The sequence below is a fragment of the Triticum dicoccoides genome, chromosome 2A (assembly GCF_002162155.2).
Source record: "Triticum dicoccoides isolate Atlit2015 ecotype Zavitan chromosome 2A, WEW_v2.0, whole genome shotgun sequence".
NCBI classification, from domain to species: Eukaryota; Viridiplantae; Streptophyta; class Magnoliopsida; order Poales; family Poaceae; genus Triticum; species Triticum dicoccoides.
This window is the reverse complement of record NC_041382.1, coordinates 66,296,390-66,302,042: the sequence shown is the minus strand read 5'-3', so window position 1 is coordinate 66,302,042 and position 5,653 is coordinate 66,296,390. Positions and strand designations below refer to the sequence as shown.

Genomic DNA, 5,653 nt, shown 5'->3' with positions numbered 1-5,653 from the left:
GGGGGTTAATGGGCCTACATGGGCCCTAAGGGAAAAGAGGAGGGCCGGCCAGGGCAGGCCGCGCGCCCCCTCCCCCCTAGTCCGAATAGGACAAGGAAAGGGGGCGGCGCCCCCCTTTCCTCTTTCCCCCTTCCTCTTTCCTTCTCCAACAAGGCAAGAGGGGGGAGTCCTACTCCCGGTGGGAGTAGGACTCCTCCAGGCGCACCCCTAGGGGCCGGCCGCACCTCCCCCCTCCCTCCTTTATATACGGGGGCAGGGGGCACCCCATGACACACAAGTTGATCTTCGTGATCGTTCCTTAGCCGTGTGCGGTGCCCCCTTCCACCATATTCCACCTCGGTCATATCGTAGCGGTGCTTAGGCGAAGCCCTGCGTCGGTAGAACATCATCACCGTCATCACGCCATCGTGCTGACGAAACTATCCCTCAACACTCGGCTGGATCGGAGCTCGAGGGACGTCACCGAGTTGAACGTGTGCAGAACTCGGAGGTGCCGTACGTTCGGTACTTGGACCGGTCGGATCGGGAAGACGTACGACTACTTCCTCTACGTTGTGTCAATGCTTCCGTTGCCGGTCCACGAGGGTACATAGACAACACTCTCCCCTCTCGTTGCTATGCATCACCATGATCTTGTGTGTGCGTAGGAAAATTTTGAAATTACTACGTTCCCCAACAGATAGCACCGTCATCGTCCGATCCGGTAGACCCAGATCTAGGGTTTCCCCCGGAACATCCCGATCAGGTTGATGAGACCTGCAACGACGATGCCTCCAGAAGGAAACGACGTCTGAGACGCCGCCATCGTTCGCCAAGATCACAGTCTGGCGCGATTTTCATCGGAAGCCACGTCTTCCCGACCTCGTGGCTGGCTGGAACCGAGCGGAACCTCGCCACGAAGATGTATGTTGCCGTCGGTACTCCGGCGGAGATCCGACATCTCCTCACCGGTCCCTCCATGCGCCGCCGGTCGGTGAAAGGCCTCCCCGCGACGGATCCAAACGGAGCGTTGGATCTGCAGTAGTGGTCGTCACCATCACGAGCAGGACAACCCACCTCGCCGGACGGGGCACTGCCACCGCCGCCGTCCATGCAGGGCCGCCGCTCCGCTGGCGATGGTGCTCGGGCCCCCGCCGCACAGCACGGATACTCCGTCCTAGTCGCCGTCGTTGGATCTCATGAGAAGGGCTGCGCCCGCCGCCTCAGATGGGATCCGCCGCCTCCCCCCGCCCAGGACCTTTGGCACCGGGCCCGCCGCCACCGCGGCCCACGCCGGCGGCAGCGGCGGCAGGAGGGGGTGGAGGGGGAGGTGCTGGCGGCGCTAGGGTTGGGGCCCCTGGCGTATAATAATCTCATGTATTTGATAGCATATAATAATCTCATGTCTTATCTCTAGGGAATGCTTCTTGCACTCCAAGCCATCTACTGCGTATAAACCGACCGAGAGGCTCAATACAACGACATCCATCATATTCCGCCAATTCTTCTCTCTCTATCATTCTATAAATTGGAAAGGTCAGTGTTTATCCTTGTGTCACCTGTTGAAGGGAGAGCCTTGGCTTGGGATGAAGGTTTAGCAGCCACATGAGAGTGATGAAGAAGGAGCCGAATGCGAAGTGGAAGGTGGTGATGGTGTATGGGAAGGGAAATACTCTCTGAACCTGTGTAGCATCATCATCAGTCACATGCATATGGGAATTCAAGAAACGATTCCCAAAGGAGAAGGAGAAAAATGGAGATTAGTACTGACCGGCCTGTTGTAAATATTGAAGTAGATGTTCAGGAGGCACAAGACGAGGATCATGGCGCCGAGCTGCAGCGTCCGAGGAATTCCAGCGGCCTCCGGCTCCACGCCTCCCTTCGCCGCCGGGCGACGCCGCCACAAGGCCGCCGCCGTCCTGCTCATGGAAGCCCGGCCCTTGCTGCCGCCTGCGTGTAGATGTGGCGAGGAGCAGGTGGCCCCTGCGAATGCCGAGCAGGCGGCGGGACAGCACGAAAGAGCGAAGAGGAAGGGAGCGCCTGCAGCTCCAGGCCTGGGGAAAAGTTGTCAACTCGTCCTGTTCCTCCCAGGAATACATTTTTGCACTATTGCGAACCCTCCTATGAAGCCGGCCGGGCGGCACTCCGCATGGGACCTACGTTCCTCCGTCGCATCCATGATCATATCGAGGCTAGGAGCACCATGCACTAAATACAAAGAAGATGTAATGGTAAATTCTGATAAAAAATTAATACGGAGTAGATTAAATTGCGCGATTAAGATTTTAACAAGTGCTTCGTTGAAGGACGCATGTTTCTTATCTGTTGCATGAACAGTTTTTGGCCGGCTTGGATTTTTTTTATTTCGAAAAGGAGAATATACCCTCGGCCTCCTCATCTGAACGATGCATGCAGCCATTTTATTAATTATTTACAAAAATCATACAAAGTAATACATCAGTAACTCTGAAGTCACCGTCTAGGCAACACTTGTTGCTACTCCTATCCCCTTGATGAAGGGGTGCCGAATGTCCGAGCCAAACACCAAAAAAACATCGCACCAAAGCCTAACATCTAAAGCCGGATGCCCCAGCCCAGCCACATACTAGGACTGGGTCACACACCGGTACGACACACTCTTAGAGGTTGTCGCCACCATCTTTCACCGGTCCATCTTCAGAGCAGGAACTGACGCATCGACCTTGCCTGGCCTGTCGTTGACGCCACCATAGCGCCAGACGACGCCACCATCCTGCACGTATCCATCCACATGCGCCCGTCGCCAAAACTCCGCAGCGCATGCCGCCGAGATCCGCCATCGACTTGTGGTAGATGTAACACTGCTCCTCCTTGTGTCCCCTCCAGCCAGCACTTGCTCCAAAATGATGCCTCCAGGAGGGAGAACGACACCGAAGGCGCTGCCATCGTCCGATCCAATAAACCCAGATCTAAGGTTTCCTCCGGAACATTCCGATCGAGTTGATAGGACCTGCAACGACGATGCCTCGAGAAGAAAATGACGTCAAAGACGCCGCCATCATCCGCCAAGACCGCAGTTTGGTATGATTTTCACCGAAAGCCGCGTCGTCCTGATCTCGCGGCTGGCTAGAACTGTGCGGAGCCTCGCCATGAAGACGTATGCCACCGTTGGTACTCCGGCGGAGATCCTCCGGCGGAGATCCTCCGCCCCCTCACCGACCCCTCCACGCGCCGCCAGCTGGCCAAGACCACGTCGCGGCGGATCTGTACAGGACGCCAGATCTGCGGCCGCCGTGACCCATCCCCAGGCAGAGCCGTCCACCGTGTCATCCATCGAGTGCTGCCACCATCCATACACGCAGGGAAGCCCATCACCCCCCTGGACCGTTGGCTGCCGCTGCACAGGTTAGGGGCACTGCCCTACCTGCTGCCCACGGACGCACCACAAGAGGCGCCCCTGCCGCCTCAAGGGGATCCCGCTGCAGATCCGCCCGCCCTAGCGCTTTGGCATCGGGCCCACCGCCACCGCGGACCTCGCCGGCAGCGCTGGTTTTTTCGGCCCCTGGCGTCGCCCGGGGAGGCGACGCGAGGGGGTACGAGGGGGCTGCCGATATTGGTCAATCAAATCTAAGCGGACCTTTTCATAATATATTGAATCAGATAGAGATTCAGGCGCAACTCTTTCGCCGATCAACATGTTTGTAGAACCCTATCGAGTTGGCGGTCACACATGGCTTATCCAGTGATTTTCTTTTCTTTTCTTTTCGAGATTGATTGTGCAGTGATTTTAACTACTGATTTTAGCAAGTCATGCTCCAAAATTATTCAATCTCCTTTTTTTAACATCAAAATTAGTCAATCTCAATCATTAGTTCGGCATCTAATTAGGCCGGCAGCCTCCGCTGACGTCGATCAATAAAGTGTAGCCGTTCTGGCTTGGCTTAGCACTCTGAACTGCAAGGAGCAAGTGCCAAATGGCGTCCGAAGATGGACGCCTTTTTAAAATTCTGAAGAATCTGAACTTTAGTACGGCAGTAGCGATCTGCTCCAGCTACTGATGGCTTCTCGTTTATACACGTTCGAATCACAGTGCTCTGCTCACGGCACTTGATCGTGGGAGGCTGGGAGCTACAGAAGTTCTTACAGGCAACAATGTGATGTCGTCGTCGGCAATCCAATCGAGGATTGAAGCGCCTGTGTATGTCAAAGTGCCCATCACACGTTCGAATCACAGTGCTCTACAAAAGTGAAGTTCTAATATACTCTTCGCTAGTATATGAGCTTCTACATTAGAACTTCACTTTTTCATGCTAAAACTAATAGCTTAGAATTCATTAGACTAAGCTTTGATCTCCTCCGTGACCGCAACCTAAAAAAGGCTCCAGGTTCTTCGGGAAAGTATTTATCACCTTGAGGCAATTTCTCTTGCCACCATAGTTTGCTGAATATTCAGGTCGTGCCAGCACTTCTATGGATGCCATCAGTTTAAGAGTCTTCGGAATAGAAGTCCTAGAGTAAGCCACCCGACACCGACACACACATATAGATATAGCACCCCGTGCCTTCGCCGGCAACCGCCACCATGGCTGCCCTATCTTTGTTTTGCTCAATACTGCATCAACATTGATCTTTTTGCGGGTGCATCAACATTGATCTTAGCGCCGTCTTGTTGCCTTGTTGGAATGGTCGCAGCAGGCGTATTCTTCTTCGACTTTGATAATTCAACCTCATCCAAGAATCGCTCGATGAAACTGTTTATAGCCAATGGACTTTCTGTTTTTGAAACGATTAGATTGTAGCCACTGGACTTTGGTATGTGCCAACGTCATCCATTTAATATGCCTTCATTATTTTTTATAGAAGTGTTCACATCTTCTTTTAAATGTGTATACATATTTTTAAAAATGTCCATGTCATAAAAAGGCTTTGTGATTTTAAAGTTTTGACGCCTTTTTTGAAGATTTTTTTCCATGTAGTTTTAAAAACCGTTCACACATTTATAAAATGTTAATGTAATTCTAGAAGATGTGCAATTTAAGATTAAAAGTGTTCACAAATTTAAAATGGTGTCACGTAATTTTAAAAGTTTTCACTCTAGTTTTTAAATATTCATGTAATTTAAAAATGTGTTCCACGTAATTTATAAAATAAAAATAGACATAATAGGAAAGGAGAAAAAGGTGCTACCCCGAAAAAAGTTGCTACCGGGCCACGACCCATGCCCGAGCGACATGGGCAGTTATATATATGCTGCCATAGGCGGCATATAGTACATGCGCTGTAGTTTGGCCCATACTTGCAAAGAACGTGGACAGGCTGGGTCACAAAAGCAAAAAAGGAGAAAATGAAAGAAAACTTAAGGGTTTGTTTTGTGTTTTGTATTGCATTCAACCTAGAAAAATTGTCGTTATTTTCTATGTCCATACATTTTATCTATTAATAATAGATAATTGACTATGTGTTACAATGAGAGCACACATTTTTGTATATAATCATCATGATTTACCTGCAATATTATTGTTAATGTTATTAAGCATAAAAATGGACTTAAGTCGCCAATTGAATCATTAGCCACTGACTTAACAAAGAAACCTGGTTTTATTTAGTAAGCCAGTCGAATGTGGGCCAATTAATACGATTTTAAAAAGAGCGAGTGAAATTAGCAAAAATGAAAACAACAGAGGTTGGGTGAGGA

General features: G+C 50.9%; 1 pseudogene; it reads right to left on the bottom strand.

Annotated features, from left to right (window-relative positions):
• The window catches only part of LOC119357609, a 33,995-nt pseudogene extending 32,089 nt beyond the window's left edge, over window positions 1-1,906 (bottom strand).
• Window positions 1,907-5,653: the final 3,747 nt, after the last annotated feature.